We start from the raw sequence: 10,837 nt of genomic DNA on the forward strand, positions 1-10,837 counted from the left end.
GACGTCTTCATCCGGGAGGTCGACAACGAGATTACGGCGGTGGAGCTGGGAGCCCGGGAAGACTCGCTGACCCACCGGGAGGGAGAGGCTGCCACGGCGGCGGCGGCCGTTGCCACCAGGGAGGAGGAGAACGCTAAACACGAGGCAGAGCTGACCGCCCGCGAGCGGGCTTTGTCCGAACTGGTGGCGCAGGCGAAGCAAGCCGCCGGTCTCGCACCCGGTGCCGGCGCTTCAGGTGCGGCCAGGGGCTAGGGTCTCGAGGAGCAGCTTCGGGCCGCGAAGGAGAAGCTCGAGGCTGCCTTTGTCTCGCGGGTCAACCTGCAGCAGATGTTGGAGGACGTACTCCGGCGGATGCGGCGGGCCGTGGAGAGGGCCGGCCTTGGCCGACTCGTCGCGGACGAGAAGAGCGATGCCCCCGGACGCCACGTCCTAGGACTTCAGCAAGTCTGCAAGCGCCTCGAGGCGCTGCCCTGGGCCGTCCAGGAACTTGCCGCCCGGGAAGGACGCGGCTTGGCCCAAGCGGTGGCCGAGCACGTCCTGGCCTGCTACCGGAGCAGAGACTCGAACTTCCCGCTGGAGCCAGTGCGGGAAGGAGTGGTCGAAGCCGAGGGAGAGGCCGCCCGGGAAGCGGTTCAGAGCACTGCTGCCGAGGTGGTGACCGGCTTCAGGCGGGAAGTGCCGCCGCCGTCAGCCCCCGGGGATGGCCAAAACGACTCCGACGCCGACTCTGCCTCCGATTAGGCTTTTGTATTAGTTTCCTCTTCTTTTATTTTTGTCTTAGCTGGATGTAAATATGGGAGTGATCCCTTAGAAATGCTTGTATTCCCCTTGTGAATATAATGGAAGCTTTTCTTTGGGCTCGCAACTCCGGTGTTCTTGAGTACTTAGTGTTTTTTCTGACATTTTGCCTTGAAGCCCCGGGGAGTACTCAGTCGGACCGACCCCGACCTTTCCGTCCCCGAGAACGAAGTCATCCCGTTCATCTTCCTCGGCATGTTCAGCCCCCGAGCCCTCGCGAGTCTGCATTGGCTAAGTCAAAAGACAAAGACACGAACTTTCTTGCTCGGGAGATGGATCGATCCAGCACGGAATACGCCATGACTGGTGAACACTTTTTCACCTTGCGACCACTCAGTCAGCAGACCGGATACACGTGCGGGCGGGAATGCGACCAAGAGTCCCCATGGTTCGGTGGTGTCCGGGCTTAAGACGGACCGAACCGAGCACCGACAGCCTGCCCCTGAGGCCTAGGCTCCGAACTACTCGAGTGGCTCGAGCGATAGGATTACCCAGGGCGTCCAGGGACTCGGTAGTGCTCGGGGCCCTTAAAAGCGGACCGAACACCACGACCACCATGAAAGACTTCGATCAGACATTACCTCACACACGGTGCACCTTTCTGTGGATCGTTTTGTCGTTCTAGGAAAAAGCGGACACACGGTAGGGTTTTGTGCGCGAGGAGACCATCTCACCGGGCAGATTAGAATGCGAGGGCCCCCGAGGACAACTTCGGGAACAAAATACTTTTGAATGTAAATTCGTCTGAATTTAACTACTCACCGGACAGCTTTCGGCCAACCGATCTAGGAGGGGCGTGCGCTCTGAGCTCGGGGTGGTCGGGGACTTGGTTCCCGCAGCCGAGGAGCCCGAGCATCAAGGGCACGCGAGGAGCTTAGGGTCGGGTGATCTCGACCACTCATGCTTAAGCGGTAGGACCACCCACGGACCCTTGGGGCCGAGCAGCGACCTAGGCCTTGAAGACCTCGCGGTCGAGCTGCTTTTGCTTTGGTTGTCGACCTGTGACTTAAGAGAAAATAGGGAATTTCTTTGCTTGGTGCGCTCTGTTAGTGCGGTACTTGTTATAGACTGCTCTCGTTTTTGACCCAAGACCTCTCGAATACCCAGATCGGCGGACAAGAGCAGGCAGAGGCATAACCCAAAGGTCCTATGGTTCGGTGGCGCCCGGGTATGACAGACCAGACCGAGCACCGACAGCCCGCCCCTGGGGCCTGAGCTCCGGACTACTCGAGCGGCTCAAGCGATAGGATTACCCAGAGCACCCAGGGACTCGGTAGTGCCCGGAGATCAGCCAGGACACCGAAAACCACAGCCTACCACATCGGACGTAAGTCAACGGCAGTTGCCCGCGCGCATACCGATCGTGATTCTTTTATCAGCGGGGAAAAAGAGAGAGCGAACTTTTCTCGCACAACCGAGCACCTCACCGGACAGATTAAACATACGAAACCCAGAAAAGCGAAATTGACATACGATTGCATATTAACATTTACACTGAATTGACAAATTTTACAAGGTTGGGTGACTTACCCAGCTAGTGGTAGCCCCCGGTCAACCTGGGGCGGGGGTGAAGCCCCCGGCCTGGTTGACCTGAGCCGCGAGCATGGCCATCTACGGGTAGAACCTGCGCAGGTGCTCGATGTTCCACGGGTTGGGAAGCGGTTGCCCATCCTCTGCCGCCAACCTGAAAGAACCTTCTCGCGGGACCCCGATCACGGTGAAGGGATCCTCTCACATAGGGGATAGCTTATTCTTTCCTTCGCGCGACTGGACGCGTCGGAGAACTAGATCCCCCACCTCAAAGGACCATGCCCGGACGTGGCGCTGGTGATAGCACCGCAAACTTTACTGGTACCGAGCCGCCTGGACGGCGGCACGCCGCCGGCGCTCTTCCAAGTAGTCGACGTCGTCGCGCCTCTGCTGCTCTTGCTCACCCTCAGAATATGCATGCACCCGAGGGGAGCCTAGAGTGAGCTCGGAGGGGAGGACCGCCTCAGCGCCGTACATTAGGAAGAATGGAGTCTCCCCGGTGGTGCGGCTTGGCGTGGTCCGATTAGCCCATAGCACGGCGGGCAGCTCGTCCACCCATCCCTTCCCGTGGTTTGCGAGCACGTCATAGGTCCGGGTTTTGAGGCCCTTCAGTATCTCCGTGTTGGCGTGCTCAACTTGCCCGTTACTCCGAGGATGAGCGACGGAGGTGAAGCAGAGCTTGATGCCGAGGTCTTCGCAGTAGTCCCCGAACAGGGCACTCGTGAACTGGGTGCCGTTGTCGGTGATGATCCGGTTCGGACACCGAAGCGACTGGTGATGCCGCGGATAAACTGGAGCGCCGTGTTCTTGGTCACCTTGATGACTGGGACCGCTTCCGGCCACTTGGTGAACTTGACGATGGTGACGTAGAGGTACTCATAGCCTCCGATTGCTCGGGGGAATGGACCCAGAATGTCCAACCCCCAGACCGCGAAAGGCCATGACAGGGGGGATGGTGTGAAGAGCCTGAGCTGGCTGGTGAATCTGCTTTGCGTGGAACTGGCACGCCCTACAGCGCCGAACCAGCTCGGAAGCATCCTGGAGGGCTGTAGGCCAGTAGAAACCTTGCCGGAAGGCCTTCCCGACCAGCGTGCGGAACGATGAATGGCCACCGCACTCGCCCTCGTGGATCTCAGCGAGGAGCTCGCCGCCTTCTGCCCGGGAGATGCATTTCAGGAGTACACCTCCTGCGCTACGCCGGTAGAGATCCCCATCTACTATGGCATAGCGCTTGGACTGCCGAGCAACTCTTTCGGCAGACGCCTCATCCCTGGGAAGGAACTTTTCCTTCAAGTACCCTCGGATGTCGTCCATCCACGAGGCATGTTGAGAACATTCAGCAAGTGCAGCGCACTCACCGGATGGCGGCACCCTGACGGGGCTTCCCACTGAGGGCGCTGCCGGGGTCCCCTGAATTGAGTTCGAGGTTTCCCCTTCGTCCTGTTCGGCAGGCAGGACGGAAGGCCGTGTGAGTCTTTCTTCAAAGACTCCGGCAGGGACACGCACACGGGAGGAGGCCAGGCGGGAGAGCTCGTCAGCCAAAGCGTTGTCGCGGCGAGGGATGTACCGCAACTCCAGGCCATCGAAGCGCCTCTCCAGCTTCCTGACTGCTACCACGTACGCCGCCATTTGAGGATCCGTGCACTGGTACTCTTTGGACACCTGGTTGATCACCAGTTGGGAGTCCCCTTTGACCAGTAGGCGACGAATCTCGAGGCCCACCGCGGCTCGGAGGCCAGCGATGAGACCTTCATATTCTGCCATGTTGTTGGATGCGCGGAACTGCAGCTGCACGACGTACCGGAGTTCTTCACCCGTTAGAGAGGTGAGAACCACTCCGGCCCCCACGCCTTTCAGCGAGAGGGAACCGTCGAAGTGCATGACCCAGTACCCGGGCGCGTCGTGCCCGGGATACGCAGAAATCTCTTCTGGGATGACCTCGGGGATGGGTGTCCACTCTGCTACAAAGTCGGAGAGCGCCTGGCTTTTGATCGCCTGGCGACTGACAAAGTCCAGGTCAAATTCCGCCAGCTCCACCGCCCACTTGACAACTCGCCCGGTGCCTTCTCGGTTCCGGAGGATGGGCCCCAGTGGATACGTGGTAACCACCGAGACCTCGTGCGCTTGAAAGTAGTGGCGCAACTTCCGCGAGGTGATGAGCATGGCGTAGAGCAGCTTCTGAGCCTGGGGGTACCTTGCTTTGGCCTCCCGGAGGACTTCACTGACGAAGTACACCGGTCGTTGTACCCGGCGGACCCGGACCGCGGCCTCATCCGAGGGGCTGTCGCAGCCCCCAGGCTCGGCGGCGTGGTCGGGGCTGACCGGGTGCTCGGGCTCTACTCCCTGGTCGGAAGGAGCCGAGTGCTCAGGCTCGACCCCCTGCTCGGGGGAGCCAAGAGCTCGGGCTCGATCCCCTGCTCGGGGGGAGCCGCGAGGACGGGGGAGTGCCCAGGGGCGGCCGGGAGCTGGGACCCAGCACCTGGCCCCGCGCACTCATTGTGCTCCACCACCAGCACCATGCTTACGACCTGAGGAGTGGCCGATACGTAGAGTAGTAGTGGCTCACCTTCGGATGGGGCCACCAGCACGGGCGGTGAGGTGAGGTATTTTTTCAGATCGCGGAAAGCCTGCTCGGCCTCCGGCGTCCAGTCAAAACGACCGGTCTTCTTCAAGAGTTTGAAGAGGGGGAGCCCCCGCTCTCCAAGTTTAGAGATGAAGCGCCCGAGGGCCGCCATGCAGCCAGCGAGACGCTGAACCTCCTTGAGTCGAGCCGGGGGTCGCATTTGCTCGATGGCCTGGATCTTCTCTGGATTGGCCTCGATTCCTCGGCTGGAAACTAAGAAACCGAGGAGCTTGCCCGCTGGAACTCCGAAGACACACTTCTCGGGATTGAGCTTGAGGCGGGTAGTGCGGAGATTGTTGAAAGTCTCGGCAAGGTCGTCGAGCTGGGTGGCACGATTTCGGGACTTAACCACGAGATCGTCGATGTAGGCCTCGACGTTGCGGCCAACCTGCGAATCAAGGGTAATGCGAATGGCGCGCTGGAAAGAAAACCCAGCATTGCGCAACCCAAAAGGCATAGACATATAACAGTAAGTCCCCACCGGGGTGGTAAAAGTAGTTTTTTCTTCGTCCTTTACGGCCATACGAATCTGGTGATACCCAGAGTTTGCATCTAAGAAACATAAAAGATCACATCCCGCGGTTACATCTACAATTTGATCTATGTGGGGCAAGGGAAAATGATCTTTAGGGCAAGTCTTATTTAGGTCGGTGTAGTCCACACACATGCGGAGCTTGCCATTGGCCTTCGGGACGATAACTGGATTTGCCAGCCAGTCGGGGTGGAGAACTTCTCGGATAAATCCGGCGTCGAGGAGCTTGCGGACCTGCTCCCGGATGAATTCTTGGCGCTCGGGCGCCTACCGTCGGACTTTCTGCTTCACCGGGCGCGCGTCCGGGTGCACAGCCAGGTGGTGCTCAATCACCTCCCTAGGGATCCCGGGCATGTCGGACGGTTGCCACGCAAACACGTCGGCGTTAGCCCGGAGAAAGGTGACGAGCGCGCTTTCCTATTTGCTGCCCAGGTCACCGCCGATTCGGACGACCTGGGAAGCGCCTTCGCCCACCACGACCTCCTTTGTAGGAACAGAGGCGTTGGCGGCGAGTCGGGGTTTGGATGAAGAGGGTCCCGGGCCCCCTGTGCAGCCTTCGACCTTGGCCTGGGCTGAGACCAAAGCCATGTACGACTGCTCGGCGCAGGAAACGGCGCCGCCGGAGTCGGCAGTCACGGAGATGGGGCCTGTTGGGCCCGGCATCTTAACCGTGAGATACGCATAATGTGCGGCCATCATGAATTTGGCCAGCGCCGGACGCCTGAGAATGGCGTTGTAGGGGAGAGGGAGCTCCGTGACGTCGAAGAGGACATTTTCCGTGCGGAAGTTGTCCCGACTCCCGAAAGTTACGGGTAGCTCGACCTGCCCGTGAGGTAGGGAGCACCCGGGTGTCACTTCGTAGAAGGGAAGCGACGGCTTTAGGTGCCTGGAGGATACTTGCAGCTTCTCGAATGCCTCCTTGGAGAGGAGGTTGAGGTCTGCACCCTCGTCGATCAGCACTCTGCCGACCTTGACATTGCAGATGGTGGGGGACACCACCAGGGGTAGTCGCCCCACGGCTGCAGTACTGGCGGGATGATCGGCTATGCTGAACGTGATTGGAGCGTCCGACCACTTCAGGGGCCTGGCGGCCTCTTCGCTCGGGGTTGCCGAGCACACTTCGCGCCGCATGGTCTTGATGCCACGCCGCGAGGAAGGCGTGTAAGCGCCTCCGTCGATGAAGGCGACAGTGTGCTCGGGCTCCTGGAAACCGAGCTCGGCATTGCCGGGGGCGGCCTCAGGGTCACCTCCCCCGCGGGACTTGTCGCGCTCCCGTTGGCGCTGCTCGACGAGACCTTTGACCGTACGACACTCCGTGAGATCGTGCCATCTAGTCTGGTGGATGGGGCACCATTTGCCTGGCTCGGACCCCGCAGGAGCGGGGGCCCTCGCTGGAGCAGGAGCCCAGGCGGGAGCCAGGGCTCTTGCGGGAGCTAGTACCCTTGCAGGTGCCGGGGCCCTCGCGGGCGCGGGCCGTCTGTCGGCGGTCACCCGGTGTTCTTGCCGACGGTCGGGCTCTTGGGCCGACCTATGGGCGGGGTCCTGGGCCGGTTCGACAGGAGCGGCTTCGCGTTTTCTTCTCTTCTTCTTTTCCCGCCTGTCGGAACGGGAAGAACTTGGCTGGTCAGTGGTGGGGCGCGGAGCATGCCACGCCCGGGCCTCCGCCGCCTTGGCGCACTTATCGGCCAGTGCGAAGAGCTCCGCAGTGGTTTCGATTTCGTGCGTACCTAGCTTTTCGAGCATCCGCTCATCGCGGACGCCCTGCCGGAAGGCGACGATGACAGCGTGGGGGGCTATCCGCTGGATGGTGTTGCGGACCTGGCTGAAGCGCTGAATAAAGCGCCGCAGCGTCTCCCCCTCCTGTTGCTTGACGGCGTGGAGGTCGCACTCCAAACCGGGGCGCGTGAATGTGCCCTGAAAATTAGCCACAAACTGGTGGCAGAGGTCATCCCAGGAGCTAATAGATCCTGGGGGTAAGTTCATGAGCCAAGAACGGGCAGAGCCCCTCAAGGCAACATGAAAATAATTTGCCATCACCTTTTCATTGCCCCCTGCCGCTTGGACGGCCGTAGTGTAGATCTGGAGGAACTCGACGGGGTCGATGGACCCGTCGTACTTCTCCGGCAGCTCAGTGGTGAAGGCACGGCAACCGGTGCCGTACCCCGTGGCGCGGGTGGCATTCCTTGGCGGCGAATGCCGGCGAGCCGGGGATTCCTGGCGATCGTGGGCCGGAAAAGAGGAAGCCTGGTCCTCAGCCTCGGCCTCCTGCCGGGTTTCCCGCTGGCACTCGAGGGTGACACGCGCATCTTCGTGGCCCCTCCGCTCGTTGAGACGCAAGCGGAGGTCCTGGGCTTCGGACGCGGCCAGGGGGGTGGCGCTCTGCCTGGAGGCCCCCCGGCCCGTGCGAACGTTGCCCGTTGATGGGCCGGTTCGGGTGGCGCTACGCTGGGTGGTGGCGCGAGAATTGCCGGCCAGTACCTGGCGGCGAGCAGTGCCGACCAGGGCGGCGACTTCTTGGATCCAATGACCCTCCGAAGTTTCCGGAGTCGCCTGGACAGGCGGATGCCTGAGGAGAGCGTGCGCCGCGAGCAGCGCGCTTCCCGGGCCGGCCTCGCTGAAAGCGAGTCTACGCCGGAGTGGCACCCGGCGCTGTCCAGAGGCGGACCTGGCGGCCGGAGTTTCGACCACCTGATGGGGGTCAGAAGGTGCACCGACGGCGGCGACGGCGGCCCTGCTGGGCCCAGCGCCTTGGTCCCCTTGGGAGGCGAAAGCCGCACGTGCAGATGGCTGCTGCTGGGACGCAGCAGCGGCTAGGACCTCCTCTGCCGGGGGCTGCATTTCCTCACTGGAAGTGGAGCCGGAACGCTGGAGGCGGTGTCCACCGGCCATTTTTTCCTGTGGAAGAAAACAAACAAACAGATTCAGGGATGCTCCCCCCTACCTGGCGCGCCAGCTGTCGGAGGATTAACTCCTGTCGCAGGGATCCCGAGAGACCCCTTTTTAGACTCTGCGGGTCATCGGGGAACTGGGGTGCTCGGGGACCAGAGACTGTGGCCCCGAGCACCTTCTCCCGGAACTTGGACTTTTCTCACCACACAGGAGGGACCTTGCGGGATGGTGACACGTGGCGGACGGCTGGCCTGACCTCGGGACTCAGGGACCCCCGGTTCCTGATACACCGACAGTAGCTCCTCTGACAAGCTCCATCCCTGATCTAACTACTCACCGCCGGCGGCTTGTAGTGGAAGTGTGAGATATAGGACATCTTCGGCTAGGAAAGGCAAGCACCACCATCAACTTGATTCAAATATTTTTTCCTTCTAGTTTTGTGATCTTTCTTCGATTTGGGAAGAGATTCTATATAGGAATAGGTGATGAGAACAATACAGGAACACCATAACCCTCTTCTATGAGTGATAGACCAAAGTCTTTAATGGGAACCTCTCTGATGCTTTTACTTTCCTAGACCAAATTGATCGGTTTTCGTTTTGTTTTGTGACCAATCGATTATGTTTTTGATCTGTTGTTTCTCTACTTTTTCATGTGCGGGTTGGAGCCAACGTTAGTTTCTCGTGGGGGATATGGCACTCCTGGAGTGGAAGAAGCCGCCGAACTGGCTGGTCATCGATGAGGCCACCAACGATGACAACTCTGTCCTCGCACTGCACCCGGACACCATGGAGAGGCTGCAACTCTTCCATGGTGACACTGTGCTCCTCAAGGTGGGATGCAGGTTAGCCTAAGCTGTTATACTTTTGTTGAGATGTTGAGCAGATTAGCCGATTGTGGTGTCACGAAACTGATATGTGGATATCGAGTTAGCGACTGGAATTAGTTGGGTTGGGATTGCATATCTATTGAAAAAATCTTAGCTTTACCACTGTAACTTCTTGCTGAAGGGGCATAAGATGATGAAATTAATTGTTTGCTGGAAATTTGGAGGAATTTAGTGGGTTGGTGGTGTTTGGTCTGCTGTGTATTGATTTGGTAGTGTTTAGACTACAAGATTTTTGTCAATTTGCAGTGTGTACTCTATCTATCCATTTTGTATATTGCAATATTTCATCATCAATGGGTTAAGAAACTAGTAGTGAATGTAAAGATTTCTGAATGCTGATACGAGCCAGATGATGGTGATATGAGCCATATAGTTCATATCAATGCGAGCTTTTTTTTTAATCTTGTAATATCAGTGCCAGTTGGTAATTAGAACCGACACTGATAGTATCAATATCAGTGCTGGTTCTCTATTAGGAGAACCGAACTGATCTAATTATCAGTGCATGTTTAAAAACTGTCACTGATGATGTTTTGAGTCGGCACTAGTGATCATTTTTGTAGTAGTGAGAAAAAAACATTTTGCCATACAACCGTAGAATAATTTCAGAGTCTCAGCGAGACTAGTATCTTGTGCTCTTCTAAGTAATTTGGATAAAAAGACTAAAGCATCTTTCATGCTTGCAGTCTTCATAAAGTACTTATTGGATGAGATATTAGAGATTGCTATATAAGGTAAAGGACATGGAGGATATAAGCAAAATGTGACATGTATGAGGTTGTCGCTACGGACTTATTTGCTAATAATGAGTGGCCATTTAGCAATAGGTTTTTGCTGAATGTTCAGTCTTATACAGATATGATGTAATAATAAATTAGGCTGCATGTATTTTATTTCATGATGTAGAGGTTGAACGGGTTTTTGTTTTTGAAAAAGGTAATTTTGAGTACGCAAAATCATGAGAAAAATGAATTAATAATCTTGATTCATCAACATTTATGGATCATGCCATATTGCGAAATGCTACGCAGACCCTCGATCCCTAAATGCGCAACACGCCGTTTGCAACCTAGTTGTGGTCGTTGGACAAAATCAAAGAGTCCCATGGAATCGGGCGCCGGTGCAACAGCACACAGATGATTGGTTTTGGAATTGGCCTAGCCGACACACGAGTTTTTTGGACGGTTCCTGCATGCAAGGACGGGCCGGTGTGTGCACTGTGCAGTACCATCTACCATTGATCACCAGCCGGTCGACAGGGTCCTCTGGCCGTGTGGAGCCACTAGCACTTTAGTGTGGACCCTAGTTTTTTACCTTTTTTCTCGTCATGTTTGTAGATTGTTTCCATGGAAACACTAGAGGGTAGGAGAGGTGACCTAGCACGTGGATTGTCTGGTTATAGTCTTGTTTGTTATAGTACGTGCTTCTACACAATTAGTTTTTTTAAAGAATTCTATGAAAAATAGATTTTTTTCTTCAAATTATGCAATTCATTCTTAAAATTTGTTTATTTATAATTTATTGTAAAATCATACTGTTTAACATAGCTTTTACAGAACCCTTCGAGATCTACAAG

The 10,837-nt window shown here is 57.1% G+C and overlaps 1 non-coding gene across 1 annotated transcript; it reads left to right on the forward strand.

Annotated features, from left to right (window-relative positions):
* Window positions 1-8,847: 8,847 nt before the first annotated feature.
* LOC133929980 (small nucleolar RNA R44/J54/Z268 family) lies at window positions 8,848-8,938 on the forward strand. Its single transcript, XR_009911701.1, has one exon. It is a non-coding gene; the product is annotated as a small nucleolar RNA R44/J54/Z268 family (small nucleolar RNA).
* Window positions 8,939-10,837: the final 1,899 nt, after the last annotated feature.

Source organism: Phragmites australis, chromosome 9, assembly GCF_958298935.1.
Source record: "Phragmites australis chromosome 9, lpPhrAust1.1, whole genome shotgun sequence".
In the NCBI taxonomy this organism is placed as follows: domain Eukaryota; kingdom Viridiplantae; phylum Streptophyta; class Magnoliopsida; order Poales; family Poaceae; genus Phragmites; species Phragmites australis.